Here is a 22,845-nt window from a genome sequence, read left to right on the forward strand (position 1 = left end):
TTTTTGGATGCCTACCCAGAATTCAAGCGTTCTTTCTGAAAGCAGAGATCATAGCGTTGTTGGGCCGTAAAAGAAATGCTACAGCATTAAAAACCACCATAAGCTCTTCACGTCTCAGTAAAGCCTTGCCGTCAATTATTGGCAGCCAAATGTTACACTTGGTTGCCATTTGGAAACTCTGGCACTGCTCGTGCTTCCCCAGCCCTCTTACAGTTCCATCCCTCACTGGTATCAAGCAGGGGTCATGAAAACAACAGGGGAAGGAACAGAAAAGAAACAGAGCTCCATTCCCGCCCTTCCACTGGCCACTGCTGCTTTATCAGGAACACCTCAATTCAAACCCATCTCCTACATACTTAAGAACTATCATTGGTTATCAGTAAAGAACCGGATAAAGTTTAAAATACTCTGCATTGCCTTTAAGGCATCCCGTAAAAATGGACCTGAATTTTTGACAAATCATCTAAAAAGTCATGCACCCAACAGAGCACTCCGGTCATCCGCTGCTTTTCAGCTTAAGGTTCCACGCACGAAAAAATCCTCCTGGGGTGACAGAAGATTCGTGGTCACCACAGCTAAGCTATGGAATACCATCCCATTGGAGATTAGATCCTGTCAATCTTTGCTCACTTTCAGAAAATTTATCAAAACTTGGCTTTTTAATCAATAAACGCTTCTGGTCATTTACTGCTGTCCGTAGCGCCGAGACACCCCATGGTATTTGTGCGCTTTAAAAATCTCAAAAATAAATAAATAAATATATAAATAAATGGAGCTAGAAGAAAACCCTATGATGTGATCAAAGTCACAGGGTGTGTGACGTCACTTACACTACCCCTGATATTTTGGTGAATCAACAACACAAACAGTCACTGGAATAAGACTGCCTTTTCACCACCATTCTTTTGGAAACTTTGAGCAGTGGGTTGGACAGATAGGAATACTTTGTTGGTTCGGGAGTGGGACAATAGATGTGTTTTTAATACAGACGATGTATTATCTAGTGAGGCAGTCTATACAACATGTTCCTTAGACAACAGCTCTCCCATGTCCCCCACAAGATGTCTCACACACAGGAATGTTTAAGATAACGTCTTTAAAGCCCTGCTGACCCCTGCTGTTACTTTTCACATTGTATAATGTTTATCCTCGGAGCCTGCTGCTGTGTCGAAAAAAAAAATCAAAACAACATACTGGACTGAAAGGGTTCCATGATATGATGGAAAACAGTACTAGGAATCAAATAAACACAGCTTCCTGGCAGGGGTCAACGTGATACCCATGCTTTCTCAGATGCCCCCCATGTCCCCCACCGAACTGTGTGTGCTGTGCCTCCCAAACGGTGCCCCACTGCTCTTTAAAAAAGTTGTTTTTGCACATTTTATCATTTGCAACCTTTGTTCTCCTTCTTCCTGTTTCCTTGGAACAGTCCCCCTCAGGGGGAAGCCATCCACCATCATGAATAACAGCAGCTTACGCAGCACTATCTCTTGATACATTTACCCTGTTTGACTGCATGTCAGCGTCAGGCCGGAGTTACACTTGCAACTTACAACTGCTGCAATCAAAGAAGGTAATTGGCTGTTTTTTGTTTTTGACAATTACCCGGTTTACAAAAATATAGCACTTAGCCGTTTTAAGTCAATGTAATGGTCCTGGATGGGACTGAGTCCACCCTACTGAGTTAAGAAGCCGTGACCTGCAAGGTTAGACACAGGTGTGAACAGCGAGCCTTCATTCACTGCGGTGGACCAGTGCCCAGGGCGGATTGGGACACAAAATAGGCCCAAACTCACAAAAATATGCCACCTCCCCATAGCGGATTAGGAAACTAAAGTGGTATGTCCCGATCAGTTTTGAACTTGTAAAGGCGCACTGTATATGTGTTTTGCCAGAGTGGAGTGGAGTTGAGTGGCATAGAGGGGAATAGCTTAGAGTGTAATGGTTTACAGTGGCGTTCAGTGGAGTGCAGTACAGCAGAATACGTAAGAGCAGAGTGGCATACAGTGGAGTGTCGTAAAGTACAGTGCTGTACAGTACAGTGGTGTAGAGTTGAGTGGCATAGAGTGGAAAAGCGTAGAGTGGTGTACAGAGGAGTTTAGTACAATAGAGTAGGGTAGAGTTGAGTGGAATAGAGGAGAATAGTATAGAGTGACAGAGCAGAGTGACAGAGCAGAGTAGCATAGAGTAGAGCACTTTAGAGTGGCATACAGTGGATTGGAGTTGAGTGTAGTGGTGTAGAGTGGAATACCGTAGATTGGAGTGGTGTAGAGTGGAGTTGCATAAAGTGGTGAGGCGTATAGTAGAGTGATGGCTCAGAGAAGAGTGGCGTACAGTGGAGTGGCATACAGTGGAATACCGTAGTGTGGAGTGGCATAGAGTGGCATATAGTCAAGTAGTGTAGGGTGGAATGATAGAGTGGAGAGGCATAGAGTGAAGTGGTATAGTGTGGAGTAGAGTGGCGTGAAGTGGCATAGAGCAGAATAGAGTAGAGTTTAATGGTGTAATGAGGCATGGAGCAGTGTACAGTGGAGCAGAGTGCTGTACAGTGGATTAGAGGGGAGGGACATACAGTGGAGTGACGTAGAGTGTAGTGGTGTACAGTAAAGAGGCGTAGTGTGGCATATGTTATGTTATGTTAAATCCTTTTATAACGCGCAATAGCTACTCCAGGGAGTGTCCCAGCGCAGAACCAAGAGGAGTCTCTAACATCACAGTCCGTGATTAAGGGAACAAATGAGTTTTTAGTAATTTCTTAAAATCTGGCGGGTCCTGAGTGTTGCGGAGAAGAAAAGCGAGAGCATCCAGGCCTGGGAGGCCTTAACAACCAGAGAACAGCCACCCCGTTTGTGGCGGGAGAAACGCGGCACTTTAGCTAACAGAAGGGCAGAGGATCGTAATTGTCTTGGCGGGACATAAAAAGAGAACCGTTTCTGTAGCTAAGAGGGCCCAAGAGCATAGAGTGCATGGTGAGCTATCACCAGTGATTTAAATTTGACCCTCTCCGCCACAGGCAGCCAGTGATGGGCGCGGAGATGAGCACACACACTGCTCCTCCTAGCAATACCCAAAAGCAGCCTAGCGTCCGCGTTCTGGATCACCTGAAGTCTATTCATGGAATATCCAGGGATGCCGACATAGAGGGCATTAGCATAATCCAAATGAGACAGGACCAAAGCCCGAACAACCGGCTCTTTGGCAGATCTAGGTAGTAGAGGGAGAAAACTCTTAAGTGTTTTAAGAAGGCTGAAACAGCTACCTGAAATCCTCTTTACTTGAGCCGAAAAGGAGAGGTTATCCTCAAACCACACTCCTAGATTTTTAGCGGATTTCCCATTGGAAGAAGGAAAGGGAAATCTAGGAGGCCAAATCGTTTTTCTAAACTCAGGGGAGAAGTTGCCATAGAGAAGGATCTCGGATTTGTCTTCGTTACACTTGAGTTTAGCCATCGCCAACCACCCAAAAACCACAGCCAGACACTTCTGAGCAGGCAAGACTGAGTCCTCTCCCTTTCTCCAAGTACAGAGAAGCTGAGTGTCATCAGCATATGCTATCACCTTAGCCCCAACTCCTCGGCCAAAAGGCATAGAGTTGAATAGCGAAGAGTAGAGTGGAGATGTGTATAGTGGTTTACAGTGAAGTGGCATACAATGGAGTAGAGTGGAGAGGTATATAGTGGGTTGGGGTACAGTGGACTGAGTACAGGGGAATGATATACAGTGGACTGGCATGGAGAAGAGTGGCATAGAGTGGAATAAAGTAGAATGGAATGTCAGAGTGGTATAGAGTCAAGTGTCTTAGAAAAGGCTGGAGTAACAGAGTGGAGTGGCGTTGAGTGGGCTGGTGTAGAGTTGAATAACGATTCTTTGATATTCACTATTGTATTTTAGGAGTAGTATCTTTAAGACAGCGGAGTTTCTACATATAAAAAGTTAGAACAGTCCTATATTTTGATAGGCTGCAACTCGACAGTCATCGAGATACTACCATTTAAATGCCTTTGTGAATAGCAAACAATGGTTAACACACACAAAAGTGTACATGAATAAGGCCCAGAAGTTACAAAAAGTTAATCACATATTGGGCCGCGGTATACCACGGTCATTTTGAGGTAAACTGTGGTACATGAAAATGACAAAACAATATATCATTGGCTGATGACTGCCCTTACCAAAGTAAAAGGCAGCCAAACGACTTTGGCTGTGTTCCGGTTTTTAATTGTAAATATAGTGTTGTAGTGTTTTATAAGTGAGTAGGAAGGAATGCGTCAGTTTACAAAAGTGTGTAAAAGTTTTTTATTACTTTATGTATTTTAAGAAGAAGTTAGAAGCATACCTCAGTACTACCATATTGTTTAGAATGCACTTAGTATGCGTTCTGGGTTTTAATGGCAAATATAGTGTAATACACGGTTATTTTATTTTATTATTTTTTTTTTTGTTTTCACTTTTTTTTTTAGATACACTGTACTACACTGTACTACACTAGATTCCCCCTTAAAACCCAGAACACAGAATAAGTGTGGTGTAAACAATATTTCGCCCTACCAAAATCAAAAGTGAAAAACATAATTAAGACCATGCTCAGAATACGTTCTGGGTTTTAACGGGGAACATAGTGTAGTACAGTATTGTTCACATATTTATTTACAATTTTTCTTTTTTGTATTTTTTTAAGCACACTGTACTACTTTATATTTCCCCCTTAAATCACAGCAGGCAGACTAAGTGTAATATTAAATAAAGTAAACAGGTAAAAATGTTTAAAAAAACCCTTTACTACAGTATATTTCCCCTTAAATATAATCTAGTAGTGTTTTTTTATTTTATTAATATTTTTGAGTGTTTGTATATAGAACAATATTTCTAGGGAGAACCACTGTATTCTGTAATTTAAAAAATATATATTTAAGAAATAAAAAAACACTATAGCACAGTTTATTTCTAAAACATAGTGTAGTACAGTGTATTCATCATTTTTGTACATTTTTTTTAAACCCTTTTTTGGTACCGCGGTACTTCCAAGGTACGCCCTGAACTTAAAAAAATATATATATTGAAAAATATAAGTCATTTTATACTTATTATCGATTTAAGAAAGTGGTAAAAAGTAAGGAAAAAAATCAAACCTACTTCTTACCTATATCTAAGGCACCAATTCAGAATACAGCCTACGTGTGGTAAAAGCAACATGGCTGCCATTAACTTTTGTAAAAGGCAGTCATTAGCCAATCATATACTGCCTTGTCATCGACAAGTACTGTGAAATTACAGCTAAATTAGCACGATATACAATAGCCTGAGATATCACTACATCTTAGAGCCATATAACTTTAATACTTAGATCTACTACCACAAAGGATCATCTACATGCCATAAACTATATGCCAGCCAAATTTCATTGAAATCTGACTGCCTCTTTTGCAGCTACACCCAAGTCTATGGAAAATGCATTGGTGGAAAAACATGTTTTGGGACCCCCCATCTTTTTTCTTTGCGCCCCCTTGATAAATCACTGCGAAATTTGCATCGTCTGCTGATGTAGAAACAGCAATAGCTCTGCAAACGAAGGCAGTGTTATATATATTTCGTATATATAAAACCACATGAGCTCCAGTTTCAAATGGAGCTTAACTGGGGCGTGTGACTGGTGGGCATATTTTAAGGGCAGACGACAGGGGCCATATACAGCCAAGAATGATTTGAAAAACTGCAAATAGAAGATTATGGGATACATAGCCAAAAGCTAGAGGAAACACAATGTTAAACTCTGATGAGTGGAGGGGCTGAACAACGAGCTATTAAAAGCTTAGCGCAGGAATATTAAAAAGGAACCATGCGGGGGCTTTTAGCAGCATCACGCCCTCGGTCAGAAAACATTCCACTCTTTGAAATTCTCTCTTGTTAGCTCATAATGAATTACAAATGCGATCACAAACTGCTCTGTGAGAAAACGCATTAAAAAAAAATTATGCTCTTAAAATAAATAACTATTAACTGGGTGCAAATGTCAGGACTGGAGAACATTAAACAGAGTAGAGTTAAAGAAAAACTAAGTTCTCAGACGTTAAGTACATACTTTACTCATTATTCTCCATTGTGGCAGAGTCATCTGTACACATTCAAGACCTCACTGCTCCCAAGCAGGCTGAACGAAAAGTGTTAGGAAGAAGCAGAGCTGTCATGGGACTGAGGACAAAGGCCCTGGTCTCAAGAAAACCTGAAAACCAGGCATCTATGGGGGGATACAGGGCATGTGCGCGCAAAATATTATGAAAAATAGGCAGAGTTGGAGGAGCTTCGCGCGCAACCAAGATGGCTGCGTGAGCACAGGGCTCCCGAAACCCTCTTTACCTCCCGAATATATCCTGTCATTTATCCTGTTTGCTGTCGACATCTTCGTGCAGATGAACCACGGGAGACGTGAAAGCTGAAATTTATATCCCGATCGGACCCCGGAGGCCGGAGTTGAGGTGCTGGAAAGTTTGCGGCCTTCGTCTCTTGAATGCCCGGTGCTTCGGTTGGCATGGTGCCCGGGGTGTAATTGAACAACATCGGCCTAAGATCGCGGAGGCGGCCGTCCGGCTTCACTTTCACTTTCGTTTTTGGCACTTGGTTTGGATCCCGGGCCTGGGGACGCCTCATTGAAGCGAAAGCTCGTACCCCTGTTGGTGCTTGAGCGTGCTGAACAACACACGAGGTGTCGGAGTTTGGCCTAGAGCGTGAGCCGTCTTTTTTTTGTGGCTAATTCTAGTGCTTTGCCCGAGGGCCGTTTTGCACTTTCGCTTTCTGGACTCTGAGCGGATAAGTCACATTGGTCGACTTCCCTAGCAGTTAGGTTTTGTCTACTGCTTGCTGGATTGGACACTTGTTTCCCCCCCGCTCTTGATTTGGACAGCAACTGGGGATTTTCCTGAAATGGCGAGCAAACCGGAGGGGGACAAGCAGAAGTCCAAAGCCACCAGACGGGGTGGATATACTCAAACCAATGTCATGGACCGATATGCCCAGGTCAAGGGGTCGCCCAGTGGACCGGGTAGGTCACTGGTGGAGGCGAAGGATTCATCGGCTCCGGTAACTGAACCAACTTTACAGGACGTGATGGCCGTCATCGATGGTATCAGGTCTTTCCTTGGGAGGCAAATGGAGAACCTTGCCCATAAATTGGATACAGTGGCGATCAATGTGAATTTGATTCGCACGGACCTTACAAAGACTAATGAAAAGGTCAAATCGTTGGATATAAAGACATCGAGTTTAACGGATGACGTCGTCGATCTGCAGACTGAGGTCCGTAACCTGAAGGCCTCGAATGACATTGTTGTCCGTCGCCTGGAGGATTTTGAAGGGAGGGCCCGGCGGAATAATGTTCGTTTAATTGGAGTTCCGGAAAAGGTGGAAGATCAAGCGGCTGACCTCTTTGTTGAGGACCTTATCGTCAACAAGCTAGCACCCAAGGGACTGAGCAAGTTCCTTAATGTGGAGCGAGCGCACAGGGTCCCAGGCGGCAGACCGAAAGTGGGTGCCCCGCCGAGGCCTATTATAGCGTGGATATTCAACTTTCGGGACAGGGACGCTATCCTCCAGGCCTCTCGAGCAGGTGGGCCCTTGAAATTCGAGAACTCATCAATCAGTTTCTACCCGGATTTCACACAGACGGTCCGAAAACAGAGGCTAAGTTTTCTGGGGGTGAAGAGGAGACTTCGTGATATGGGTCTCAAATACGCAATGCTTTTCCCGGCCAAGTTGAGGATCGAGTATGACGAACGGGTCTACTTCTTTGATAAGCCTGAGGTGGTGGCCGACTGGTTTCTCTGCTGGCCCAACAAGAACCAGAGAGACAATCTGGCGTAGCGGAGGGAGGAACTATGGAGCAGGAATGAGCACCACATGTCTGGTTTCTAGGGACACTAGGGGGTTTACTATTGTGGTGGTTCGAGTTTTGATGTATGGTTAATTGCAGATGGAACGGGGGTTGCGGGGCTATCGGAGGGTCTCTCTCCTCCTCAGCTTTACTTCTTGTAGCTTAGTTTAGATGTGGGAGCGACAGGCACACTGCGAGTTGGGGTGGCTCTATAGTCGTAAGCAGGGGTGCAGGGTGGGGGGTACTGTAATGGGTTGTTTGGGGGTTGGTGGGGGGGTTGGGTTTCAGGTTACTGTTTCGCAAGGCGCTATATTGCAAGGCATTTTCATGGACGTGCTGAACTCAGACAGGGGTTGGGTCTTCTTTCTCTTTCATGATGGGGGTAGGGGGTTGAGGCTGATGAGATGGAATGTTAACGGGTCGGGGAACAAGATTAAACGCGGGGTGGTATTGCAACTTTTAAAACGACATTCCCCTGATGTTGTTCTACTTCAGGAGACCCACTTATTAGGAAATACATGTCATGCCATGAACAGGAAGGGATATCGTCTTGTGGCACACGCTGGGTTCTCTTCCGGGTCCCGGGGAGTTGGAATCCTTATTAAGAACTCTCTCCCGCGTGAGGTGGACTCTACGGTCCTTGATGAAAGGGGACGCTATGTGGCTGTGTCGGGACGGTGGGAGGGCCGCACGCTTTCCCTGGTGTCTATTTATGTTCCTCCTGGCCTGAAGTCTACACCCTTCGCTGACCTGGAACGGGTTCTACTCGATCTCCCTGGGGGTTTTTTGATTCTAATTGGTGATTGTAATGCGTTGGTTTCCGGTATGCCGGATAAACACCCACCTAGGGATCTCAGGGGGGCTCATGGCTGGCTGCCTGACTTCATTGACACAATAGGCCTGGTGGACTGCTGGAGACTGCTTCACTCTACTCAGCGGCAGTATACGTTTCATTCGGGCGCCCATGGTAGTCTCTCCAGAATTGATTATATTTTGGTGCCGGCTGCACAAGCGTTCTATGTTGCGGAGGTCAGGCATATGGATCGGGGTATCGCTGATCACTCCCCGCTGTGGCTTCAGTTTGAATTGGCACCGGGCTCCGGGGGAAGGATAGCCCTTGGTATCTTCGAAATCCTAAGACTCGCAGTAAGCTTGTAAAGGCTGTGGATCATTATTTCCGGGAGAATGAGGGTTCGGTTTCTTCCCCGATATCGCTGTGGGGGGCTTTAAAGACTGTCCTTAGGGGCCAAGTTAATTGCTGGAGTTAAGAAGCAGAAGGAGGAGGATGTGGTAAGGGTAGAGACGGAGATAGCTGATTTGGAACTGGAACAAGAGGTGACCCGCTCTAGACTGCATGTCCTGCAATTGAAACAGCTGGAATATAGAACATTGGTAACGGATGGTTCTAAGGCCCTTAGTCGGGAACAGCAGGGGCGTCTCTATGATGTTGGGGACAAGGCGGGCAAATTAATTGCATGGTTGGATAGGAAAGATAGAGCTAGTCGTGTGGTGCCTGCAATCGAGATGGAGAATGGGGTTCTGATCACTGACCCGCAAGAGATAGTGGCATGTTTCGCCGATCATTTTCACACTGTGTACTCTTCCGTGTCAGATAGGCCGGAGGAGGACTCTTGCTTGCTGTTGTGAGATATTGCACTCCCGAGCCTTTCTGAGGCGGACCGAGACCTCATGGACTGTAAAATCACTGCGGATGAGGTAGCGTCAGCTATGCGTTCCCTACACTCGGGTAAAGCAATGGCTCCCAACGGTCTCCCGATTGAGATTTACAAGCTTTGTCCGGACAAGAATGCTCCGTATTTAAGAGACTTGTTCCTGGAGTCCCGAGATCGTGGTCACCTCCCCCGCGATCAGCGGTTGGCATCGATAGTGGTAATACATAAGGAAGGGAAACCAAGGAATAAGTGTGCTTCATATCGACCGATTTCACTGTTTAATGCCGAACCTAAAATTCTGCCCAAGCTGCTGGCTAATAGATTGATCAAGGTCGATAGTGAGCTGGTCCATCCGGATCAGTCTGGTTTTATCCCGCACAGGAATACGGCGTTGAACCTTAGGCGTCTGCACGGGGCTCTTGCGAGGGCCGCGACGCTGCGTGAGCCGGCCATTTTGGCATCGTTGGATGCCACTATGGCGTTCGATACGCTGGAATGGCCGTATTTGTGGGCGGTGTTGGCTAAATTTGGCTTTGGGTCGGATTTCATTAGCTGGGTGCAGCTTCTCTATGCGGACCCTCTCGCCCAGATAGTGGTTAATGGACGCGTCTCGGCGCCATTTTGTCTTGGGCGGGGTACTCACCAGGGTTGCCCGCTGCCTCCTCTTTTGTTCGCGATGCTACTAGTTCATTAGGGTGGAAGGATCGTTTGACCTTGGCGACCCCGCTTTTCGCCTCTGATAGGTTTGGTAAATTGTGGAACACTAAGGGGTTCGACAAGTGGGATCTCATTGTTATCTCCAAGGTGGGAGACCTTTGGGTTAAGGGACAGGTGAAATCATTCGTGGCCTTGCAGACTGAGTTTGAACTGGGAGGGACGGAGTACTTCCGTTATGCTCAGGTCCGTCATGCACTAATGTCAGTCTTCCTGGAAGGGGAGGAAATACCGGAATCTACCCCGTTGAAGGACCGTGTGTTGGATGACCATATCCCAGATAGTACCATCTCCCTGGTGTATAAAAAACTGATTAACCACAGGGCGGACCTTCTGTCGCAATTGCGAGATCAGTGGACCCGTGACAGCCTTGAGCTTGATGATGAAGACTGGCAATCGGCGATCTCCTCACCGAAGGAGGTCGCAATTCCGGCACGACTCAGATTAGTTCAGCTCAAGATATTGCACAGGGTCTATTTCACGGGTCCCAGTCTGGTCCGGATGGGTTTTTTCCGAGGAGGGTCTGTGTCAACGGTGTTGTGGACAGCTAGGGACGTTCCTCCACATCATCTGGGAGTGTCGGGAAGTCACTGACTATTGGAGTAGGATACACAAGGTGATGCAGGACGTTACAGGTGTGGCTCTCTGGCCAGAGGCCAGGCGCTGCCTGTTGAATGTTTCGGAGCCCACGGATCATAATGTAGCACAGACCCAGTGGGTGACTCTAGGGGCCATGATTGCTAAACGGAACATTGCACAGTTGTGGGGGGCCCAGAGGCCTCCTACTCTTGAGGTGTGGATGGAAAACATGGATTGGTGCATGTTCAGGGAAAAAGACTGTATATTTGGCTCGGGGTTGCCCCCGAAAATGGCATAAGGTTTGGGGTCCCTGGAATCGATATAGAGGGAACATATGTGTACCACCAGAGACTGCAGTCCTTGATGTCCCACTTTCCCCCTGACCCCTTATTGTTCTTGATTGCTTTCATGTTACTGCTGCACCTTCTTCTCCTCCCCCATCAGTGAGTTGCTTATTGTAATGTCTACTGAAATGTTGCACTGCCCTCGTACAGTCTATGCACTTTTGTATTTTGTTAATGTCTTGCTATGTTTTTTCTTTCTTCAATAAAAAGAATAAAAAAAAAAAAAAATAGGCAGAGTTTTATTAATTGGAAAAGCCAATTCTCCAGGAAAAGAAGTTTGAGGTCCATCCCTGCCTAGACCCAATCCCCTTGCCTTGAATGGTGTAACACAAGGAAGTTCCGGCATTTTCCAGGCAAGGGGTAATTACTTGCACGGAAAAGGCTGCAATGGGGAGGGTCCTTCCTGGGCATCATAACAGAGGCAAGAGGCAAGGTGGGTAGGAGGCAAGCATGATGCATTGTTGTCACCAGGAGGGAATTGTCGGCTGATGTCAGTCAGAAAATAGAGTACGGGCCTTACTACGAATTTGTCAGTCTTTGTCTGGGACTGCCAACGCAGCGGTCCCAGGAAGACCGCCATGCCTGTGGTGCACCTGCCCACCAGATTATGAGTTGAATCTAGGGCGGCAGCGGCGGTCTCATGGCGGCAGTATGTTATGCTGATAGGAGAGCCAAAACAGCATACCGTCACCGTGAGAGAGCCTGCAGCACAGTGTGGTACGACCCAACCATGTTGTGCATGCCACACCGTGGACGAATAAAGGTGCAATTCCAGTGGGAACAACATGTGCCCACATTACTTTCCTTTCATTGCCATCCTCCCTCTTTCTTAATAACTCATATACTCTATAGTTTTCCCCCTCCTCTTTTTTCTTTACCCTTCTCCCCACAAAAAATATGCAAAGTTTATAAAATGCTATTTGTATTATATTGCAGTATTGTTTTCTATATTTTCTTCACGAGATCTGTTTAATATTCTATACTTGTTATAATAAGATTTTGTGCATATTTTATCCTCTTTCTATTACTGATGCGGATTTCTATATGACATATCTCAATGTTACGTTTCTCCATAGATGTTGCTGTATTTCCTTTCAATATTTTTCAATAAAGCATTTTTAAACAAAAAATAAGGACTAGCACGCAGTCAGTCAGGGTTTCAAATTACTGAGGAAATGCCCTCTTTCAAGGATACACCAACTAATAATTGTTTTGCACTGTCCTGCTATTAGCTGGTTGGAGGTTTTTTTAACTCTAGACAACATTACTATTTTGTAGTGAAAGATGACATTTTATTCAATGCGATTTTATATTGCACAAACTTTACCCGAAGGTGTCAGAGCGCTTTACATAAGAATCAGTTGCAAAACATAAGGACTTAGGATTACATGCGTTACATAAAGGATACAAACAGAAAAAATTGCAAATGTACAAGATGTAAAGTCACACAAAGAAGAGACTGGTGATTATAGTTATCTCTATATACATAAGGAAGGGATATGATTGGATATACTCTAAGAGTCACATAGGAATGGTAGAGAGTACAATGGTCTACTGCATATACTAGTGATTAGAGTTCTCTATATACATAGGGAAGGGATACGAATGGATATACTCTAAGAGTCACATAGGAATGGTAGAGGGTACAAAGGTCTACTGCATGTACTAGTGATTAGAGTTATCTCTATATACATAGGGAAGGGATACAAATGGATATACTCTAAGAGTCGCATAGGAATGGTAGAGAGTACGAAGGTCTACTGCATATACTAGTGATTAGAGTTATCTCTATATACATAGGGAAGGGATACGAATGGATATACTCTAAGAGTCACATAGGAATGGTAGAGAGTACAATGGTCTACTGCATATACTAGTGATTAGAGTTCTCTATATACATAGGGAAGGGATACGAATGGATATACTCTAAGAGTCACATAGGAATGGTAGAGAGTACAATGGTCTACTGCATATACTAGTGATTAGAGTTATCTCTATATACATAGGGAAGGGATACGAATGGATATACTTTAAGAGTCACATAGGAATGGTAGAGAATACAAAGGTCTACGGTACATACTAGTGATTAGAGTTATCTCTATATACAGGAAAGCAGAGTTCCATTAAGTGGGGTCGGAGGGGGGATGCAGTCACAGCACCATGGGAGCACCAATCATTAAGACTGCAATTCGCAGCTTGCAGGAATCTTCCTGTTGTTTTTGCCTGCTGATGTACTATATTATATATTACTGTACCAATGTGCAGTCTTCTGGAATAATACAAGCACAGTTTGCCTTAAAACAGTCTAGTCCTCTATTCACAGACTGGTTAGAACGGGTTGAACAATTTAGAAAATTATCTGGTTGCTCTTGATGGTGTTAACTTTAATTCAAACAAACAGAAAGAACGCCCTTTTAATAAGCGCACTGGACAAAAGAAAGTCAACACATTAAATATCTGCCAACAGCCAAAGATCAACAAGGATAAGAAATTGCTAATGTTTACAGGGAAGCCAAAATGAGGATGGATGGCAGGTTTGCCATTCATCCTCTTGCAAGGATCACACATACATTTTGAACACACCCGAATGAAAATGAATGAATTAATTAAAAATGAGTAAATGAAAGTGTAGACACGTTTGTCCCCAGGCTGTGTGAAATTTCAATCAAATGCCAATTTGAGGACATGACAGGTGAACTTATAAAGGATCAACTAATCATTCAATGTTCAAGAAGGAAGATGCTGTAGAGATTGTGGGCAGCAAGACACCAGACCAGTGAAATTGACAAAAATATGGAAGAATGTAGCACCTGCATGAGAGGAATTGACATGTAGGACAAAAAAAAGTGTTGATGTGGCAACAACTGTTGACTTCATAAGCGGTTTGAATGTTGACAGTAGGGAAGGGCCAATAAATTAAAATAAGAGAGGGGACGTGGAGGTTCAACAAACCTAGCGGCATAGGTGACAATGTATATCAGAATAAGCGTACAAGATGTGGAAGTGAATACAGCAAATCGGAATCCAAGCAGTGCTTTGCGGTAAACACAGTCTGCAGGAGATGTGGTGACAGTACAGACAAGTGGAAGATCGGACATTTGTGGACAACAGCAACATCAAAAGATTCCATGAATCGGAGACATAGTTCACCAAGAATGGGTGGACGGGTCAGCGTATATTTAAAAATCTGTCTGGATCTCAGAGTGGGATAAGGGAGTACGGTCTTCCATGATGATGAGTATTTGTTCCAACGTGCACGCATGATCACCTCCTGGAAAGTCTTTATGGGCCTGATTCACAAAGGTAAGCTTACAATTTTGTAAAAGTTTACTCTTTTTCAGTAAGCACAAACTAGGATTTAATGGTAACTTTACGACTGCGGAGAGTCCACACTCAAGTGAAGAACTCGACACATAAAAAGATAGGCCTGTCCAATCTTAATATGTGTGGAGTCAGCTGCCTCCTTGGCGAGTAAATTAATCATCCTGCAATGACCATCTGGAGGAGCAGAGATGCTTTTTAGCAGCACATCCAGATCGTCCCTATGGTTCCATCCATTGAGGACTCTATTATCCATGACAACCATGCTACGAAGACATTTGTCCATTAATATGAATTTTTGTTTTTCCTTCCAGACCTAGAAAGTGAGCCCCATCATAACTTTTTCAGCGCTATGACTAACAGTACAGATCGCAAGCCCAGGAAGACTTTAATTTATTAAGTCAAGGGAGTCAATCAAGACAGCATACAGTAGATAATTAATTCTAATAAGAGGTGTATACATTTACAACAATAGCAGTTTTGCAAATGTGTATCCCCTCCCCCAATCCCACACAATGCTGCCCCTTGCAGTGTTAATGCTGAAGAGCAGTGCTGTGAAACAACGTTTCCATTTCCACCAATACCTCCTTCTTTAACCACATGAATGCCAACCACGGGATCTCGCCAAAGTCACTCAAATAGTAATAAACTAAGTCCAACCAGCGCCGCTGCATGTGGGATGATGTAGTCCACCAGCAATACATTTTGATAGGTAGCGCCTCACACGCTGCAACGGATGTTGGTAGTAATTGAAGCCTGCAAGTAGCACTGACCTCTGAATTTTCGCACCAGCAGAAGACTCACTGGATGTCTTTATAGTCGTTGGGGTTCCCTGGCCTCATTAGCGACAATCAATTAGGAATGTTGGAACAATAACTTCCTTGATACGGAGCCAGCATTGAACGAGAAAGATGGCGTGCACAAAGAAGTCTCTTGTTTTTTCAGTGCAAACCGTCCAGAGAGCGACGGTACTCCCGCTTTCATCCTCCAACCATGTTCTCCCTTTCCACTCAACCTGTCCCTGAAAGTTGATTTTGACGAAGACTCCGCATCCTCTGAGTCATACATTACTCATCACTGACACACTGCTGTGTTCATCCGGTAAACAAGGAGAGTCAATCAATATATTGTAGACTAGGGATAGGTGTCTGGGCCACTGAATGGTAAAATGTTCTTGAGTTTCCACAATGACCTACAAATATGTAAATAGTGTTTACAAGTGAATTGTCCTCACACATATGTATTGCTGCTGGTCAGTGGGTGCACCATCCCAGCCCAATTACAGATCATAGTAATTTTCTTCTCTCCGAGATATGAATTTAATTTTTCCCAATGCTTGTCACTGGAAAAATCGCTGCAAATTAGCAATTTTGAAACATTCCGAAACCATTTGACAATATTCTAGCACAGCATAAAACTGAGACACAACGAGTTTGTATTGCGGATCAAAACACCTTTGTGGTGGGGCATGGATTTGAAAAAAAAACTTCAAGATCTATCATTTTTCAACTTCCGGGAAACCAAATACTTTCATTGCTCCATAACAAGTCAACAAGTAAATCGGAAATGCCCAACAGTACATTAAAATGTTCTACTTGGTAGATCCCTAACTTTCAATGATTTGTGCCAGAGTATGAAATTTGGTGGATTTATGGGAAATGCTGATAAATTTAGGAATCACTGGCATGCCAGAAAAAGGGCAGGGATGAAGGAGCCAACATTTGAGGCACAGATGCACAAAGAGTAGGGCACCTGATGAATGTTTGCTTGGTCTGATATTGCACAGATGTGGTCTCTTTAGCAGTCTGACCTCACCAGTTCCCAGACACCCTCATTCCTTCACAAAGCTGTATCTCTTAGGATGTAATTTTCATGGTTGGCCAGGTCAGTGCCATGTCTGAAGGAGCAGCAGGCGTGACTCTGAAAGAAGACAGTAGATAGCATCGTTGACAGCTTGTAATGTGTCAGCTTAAAAATGAAAAGGCATTCACTGAAATGATCATTCCAAACTATGAAGCGAGGCTGGAGAAGATATGGCGGTAGTTTATGTCGGGTCTTGTATTGCATAATGTTGTGTTATTGGCACAATTGGTAGTCCGAGACTGATCCAGCTTGTGTTGATGTTTTATGTGAATGATTCTAGTTCTGTTTTAGGTTTTTTCTCTATGTCTTCTTTATTAAGTTAAAGGTGTATGATTTTAGTGTTTAACAATTATGACAGGAAGGTTATATTTCTTTAAGCACCTTTTAGATCACGAGACACGCCCAAAGCAGGTCACAAGGATATCTGAGTGGAGATTCTATTTGACGAATGCTTTTCATGGACATGTTTGCTGAAAAACATATTGATGTTCAATGGACAGAACAAGGCTTGACAAAACCAATAGGTCGCTCCTTTTGGTTCTGACTTTGTCAATGCTGTTTGAAGCTTCTGTGTACCGTTAGCAAAAAACTGTTTTAGGCTGATGATCTGCAGCATTGTACAAATAAAAAATAATGACGCAAGTGCAGTTAAATTCATTGAAATTTGGCAGGTGAGAAAACACTTTTTGTAAGGCACAGCAAATGGCAGGGCCTGTCCAAAAAAATGGGGGATGGAGAAGCAACGGAGGAGCAGCAAGAGGGAGCGGGTGGGGGCAAGGAGGAACAGGGAGTGGACAGGAGGTGAGAGAGAAATAGAGGTGTTTGAGGCTTGGGGAGGGGGGGGCAATAATTTGATATATTCTATCCGTACTTTCATTTACTATTCATTTACCACTTGAGGTTCTAGGCAAGATGTTTGATGCCGCCAGTCTGAACGAAGGAGTTGGAAGGGTTGTGGAAAGCAATGGTTAAACTTGAGTGGGATGAGGGAGTAACACCCAGCATGTGCGGGTGTTTCAGGGGAGAAATCAGCACACACTTGAGAGAAAGAGAAATAGAAAACACAACCTCTGTCACTGAGTTCTGATAGAAAAAGAAAAATGTAGTTCCCTGAAGGTGAACAGTGGAAGATTAAAAGTCATCTAATCAAAAAGACGGCAAAGGGTCGATGCTTAATGGAAAGTACGAACCCAAGGAGAGGAAGGCAAGACATCGAATAAGAAACAAAGAAATGAGAGTGACAGCAAAGCCAAGCTATGGTAAGCAATGGGCGGGCTCCAAGCCACAAGAGGATTTTCCTACAGACAACTAAAAAGCTGTTTGGTAGGCGAGACGTGAAAAGGTTTCTCCCACAAGCTGCAGAATTTATATCACAGAAGAGTTTTCACTATTTGTGCCCCATAGACTCAAATTCAGTTTGTACTGTAAAATAAAACTCTCTGTGATTAATATGGTAAATTGATTCTTTGTAATCACAAACTTTCATGAAAAAGTGGCCAAAAAGTAGACCGAAACAGCAACGTTTTGTCCGATTCCTCAGCCGTCCTCCCGAAATTAAGCCACATTAAAATAATTTATAATATGCATTGCCTTACGACTTGTTCTTTTTAGTCGGTTACTGCACTGCATTGTGGTACATGGTACATATAAAGTTGGGAAAGTAGAAATTGGGCCAGGAATTCACGTTGTGATTACGCCATTTCTATATTCAAATCAGCGGTAAATTCTATGCACAAGGCAACAAATGCAGCAACTAATTATTTCATATTGTAATAATATGAATCCACTAAATATATGGACTAAGTTGTACACTTCACTACTTGTATTTTCATTTTCTAACCATATATCCGATGAGGTTCCATGCAAGATGTGTAATGTCCTTAGCCTGAACAGTCCAAAGTCGTCCTCTCACCCATCTGGCCTTACTGAAACGCCTTACAAAATATTTCCCTTTAAAACAGTTTCCTGGATTTGAGATGGGCTGCTGCTTTGTGCAGCTCTGTTGGTGGTTTGTTCCATGGTCTAGTGCCTTGAAGACCCATTGTTTGGACCCTAAGCTTCACCATTCTAACCTTTAGCGTCTTCACATGCATCACAGCATAGGAACCGAGGATGGATGCTTGGGAGGGATGCTAAGGGAAAATAAGGCAATACACCTAGAAAGTACCGGGTACAGGGCTGAGCCCCTTCAACAGGGTCCAGGTGTCCTGACAAGGCAATCTAGCAAGCCAAGGGCTAATGTGTTGCTTCCGATCTAGCCTGAGGTTAGCTGTGAGCGGGCCCAAAAGCGAAAAGACAGAACATGTTGGGGCTCAGGTTGGTTTCTATGAATCTCCATGTAGTAGGTCCTCCTGATTTTCAGATCTGATGTTAGCCAAGACCTTATGATATTACCAAAATTCCATAACATACTTTGAATATGGATGAAACATCTTTGTTCGATTATAAATCTAATCATAAAAGATATCCACATACAATACACACATAATAAAAAGAAACAACTAAAATATTTCATAAGTAAAAATTGGGGACTATCAGGTTAAGACTTTGCAACCCACAAGTTTAAATAAATAAAAACCTTTACACTTCATAGAAACAAATCAACCCTCGGTTAAAAGACACTGCCACACATTAAGAATTCCTGACTTTGTTCCAGTACACTATTGGGTGTGCGAGACAGTAATACTGTGTCATCAACAGGGCACAAGTCCTATAAAAAGAAGCGGGGGGACTGACCAAGTAAGACAGTATGCAAATGACATCATGACACCACGACGTAGCGCTATAAAAGTAATAAAGTAGTGCTATTTAAATTATTTGTGTAAATACTGGGACAGACGAACCCATCTGACAGTCTTACAGTTTCTACATTTATATACAGGGACTGAACAAAGGCAAAAGCATATCTCTCTAAGGTACTTGTGAAGAGCAAGCAAGTTGAGTGCCATTGTTTTCCTCTGTGGCATTTACATTCAAGTGTGAGGTTCCAGGCGGCCCCCAGTCAGGATATACAAACAAAAGGAGGCTGGATGACCCCTTAACTTATTCCCAGCTGGAGGTGAAAAAGGCTCCCTCGCTGCCTGCACGTTGCTGCTGGGAATGGAAAGCAGGCAACGTGCAGGTGCTGCTGAACGTGTCCCAGTGTCTTACTCTGGGACAAGTTCAACATATTTCTGTGGGTCCCACACTTCTTGGCAGGGGGGACGGCGCCCACCCTGAGAAAATAGTGGATGGACGCTGTGGACCTGCGTGGACCCCGACTCGTGCCCTGGTCATCAACATATGGCAGGGAGGGTACGAGAGCAGATTTCACTTTGGGAACGTCGCTACCTTTTGCTGCTAAGAAGGAATTCAGGCCACAGATGTATAACAAACAAAAATAAAATCGGTGCTGAAACACATCCTTGCCTGACCCCCGAAGGAGGCTAAAGGAATCCGTACATTCACCTCCCATGCCATATCAGAACGAGGCATTCACAGCAGCGTGGAGGGCTCTGAGAAAATCGATCAATGACTGGGGTAACCGCAGTCGCTAAATTTTGCCAGAGCTTTGATCTGTTCACCCAGTTAAAAGCACTGTTCAAATTGGAGGCACTCAGAAATTGTGCTATTTCTCAAGCCCGGCTGCTCTCCAGATGACCCCGCCTCCTACTGCCCCATTTCTCTTATACATTTTTAACCCAAATGGTTAGGGAAAGTCCTAGCGGATCGCCTGTGTGTTACAGATCTGATACACCCCATCAACAAAGCGTTAAACACTTTGAGCTGGGTGTATCTATTTCAATTGCTCGATGCAATCAACTTTATACTATACGTCTGCTATACACCGACTTGACTGCATCAGTCCGCATTGCGGGGCACCGCTACCGCTCCTTCCCTATCCAGAGTGGTACCCAACAGGTCTGCCCCCTGTCCCCATTATTATTTGCCCTGGCAATTGAGCCCTTGGTGGCGTGAGTCAGGAGCGACCCAGTGCTCCGGGGTTTTGACTGGTCTCGGTCGAGATCTGACCGCATAGCATTATATGCGGATGATGTCCTCTTTTGCATGACAGATCCCTGGTATTCTTGGCCCCGCATTTTGGAAATCCTCAGGGTGAATAGAGGTACTACGGGCTTACATACTCCTGCCAAATCTATACTATTCCTGTTGTGCGGACACCAGGGTTGTGATACATGGGCCTCACAAATATCCCGGACAACGAATGGTTTCAAATATTTCGGTATTTATGTATCCCCATGCCCCAAAGACTCCTGGGCGCATAATATCACCCCACTGTTAGCAAGCCTCAATAGCGAAAAAGCAATATGGTCTTCTCTCCCCCTCTCCCTATATGGGCGCTCAGCTATTTTTAAGATAGTGTCATTGCCTCGGATCTTGTATCGCCTTCAAAACTTTCCATACTCTATTCCACGCTCATGCGTTTGCACAAGTTGCTGCCATACAAAATAAATTCCTTTGGAATGGCGGTGCACTTAGAGTTGTTCTCCACACCTGTGCGCAATCTCCTTACTGTGGAGCGATTGCAGCTGCAGACATTTACTCATTATGTAGCGTCTCATATCCTCGTGGTGAATGAAGGGTGGTATAACTCCCCCACAGATCCGGCATATTCAATAGAGCTCACAGCAATGGAGCAGGTTCCCCTCCTTCATTTATAGTATAGTTCTGTACGCCTAGAGTTTATACCGCCGGCGGGTAGAGTTGTGATACAGCTATGGCGGGCTAAAACCTGACAGATGGGCTGGAATGGGAAACTCACCCAGCAAACTCCCCTATGGCAGGGTACATACCTCCACTCAGTGGCCGCCCTAAAGAGGTTCCGGGGGTGGGACTTTGTGGGGATCTCGACCCTCGGGGATGTGTTATGGGGCACCACCTGGAAATCATTCCAACAACTACAGACCGACTTCGACCTACATAAGACACAATTTTACAATTTTACAAATTTCTTCAACTCCGACATACACTCACCCCCTGATTCGCACATTAGAGACCTTCCCCAAGTTTCACCCACTGGAGGACTGATTGCTAATGGGCGATCTTGGCCTCCACAAGATCAGGCAACTATATCACACTCTGACGACCAATACGCCCACTAACCTCGAAAAGACATGACTTGCATGGCAGGCCAACATTCCAGACCTGACTAATAACAACTGGGCCAAAGTCATCGCCAACCCGAGGGGGGCGGTGGTCTCCACACGCTATTAGCTAATCCAGTTCAAATACTTACACCGGTCGTAATATACAAGGGCTCGACTCTGGTGGATGGGAGTTATCCTATCCCCTACATGTCGGAGGTGTGACCGGGAGGAGGGGTCATTTCTACACACGCTTTGGAGCTGCACAGCGTTGCAACCATTTAGGCACAGGATTAGGTCCTGCCTGAATGAGGTGCTGTTGTGGGAACTCCCACTCGACCCACGACTCTTCCTGTTACATAGCACTGACAATATTGGGGGGAAATCGGTACAAGCAGCAGTTACTGTTCCTGGCTCTTACCATCGCCAAGAGGGACATAGCGCAATTGTGGATGGCGATATCTCCCCCGACCCTGGGTAAATGGAAGACCGAATTAGACAGATGTATGGAGGCCGAGATAGCTGTTTTCGATGGCCAGGCATGCCCTGCAGAACACTGCAAGATCTGGACCAGATGGGCGACGTATAGCGGAATCGACCTTCCCCCTCTGCCGGATACAGACACCTGAATGGCGCCCCCTGATCTTTGTTACTCATTACTCTCTACTTCACCTTGATAGAGCAATGCTGCCCTGTTTGTGTGTTAAAATTGATGCCGTTATGCTGTATGTACTAGTATGGAGACCGAGAACTGTCTGCATATTGTTCTTATTATTTCACCTGCAAATTTGGCAGGTGTCGTTAAATGGTAGAAATGTGGTTCTTAGAGTGAAAAACATCCTTTCTCTCCTACAGGTTTTTGTAGGGCTATTGCCGCTCCTATTGCAGAATAACGCAATAAAATGTGTTGTGAAAAAAAAAGAACTGTTCAAGTACACAAATGCTAGAACGATAACCCCCCACTTGGCTACAACATATTTCCCAACTAGCAAATTTAGATTTAGACACTGCTCCGTGGTAATCCTGCCTTCTCTAAAACCGTACTGGACTAGGCAAGGATATTATTAATTTGGGCCCAATGTTTGATACGTTGTAAAATTATGCACCCCACCACCTTCACAACTGATTTATTAAAGAGATGGGTCTATAGCAGCTGGGGTCCTGTCAGATGCCCTTCTTAAAAACTAGCACAATGACTACAGATTTCCAAAAAGGGGGAATATTGAGCTTGATAGCAGCATTCAGAGCATTAGTTAAGAGGTGGGCCCAGAGGGAGATCTCCGCATTATAGAGGTCCATGGGAACCCCATCAGAACCAGGCGCTTTTTTGGAGTGGCTCGCTAACATTGCTGAACTTACTTTGTCAATGTCGAAACTGACCCCAGTGGAAATAGTGGGGAAACC

General features: G+C 44.5%; 1 protein-coding gene across 2 annotated transcripts in view; it reads right to left on the reverse strand.

Annotated features, from left to right (window-relative positions):
- LOC147663659 (GRB2-associated-binding protein 2-like) overlaps positions 1–22,845 on the reverse strand; it is a 504,795-nt gene that overhangs the window by 251,173 nt on the left and 230,777 nt on the right. The window lies entirely within an intron of this gene.

This window comes from Lissotriton vulgaris, unplaced genomic scaffold, assembly GCF_964263255.1.
Source record: "Lissotriton vulgaris unplaced genomic scaffold, aLisVul1.2 SCAFFOLD_292, whole genome shotgun sequence".
Taxonomy (NCBI): Eukaryota; Metazoa; Chordata; class Amphibia; order Caudata; family Salamandridae; genus Lissotriton; species Lissotriton vulgaris.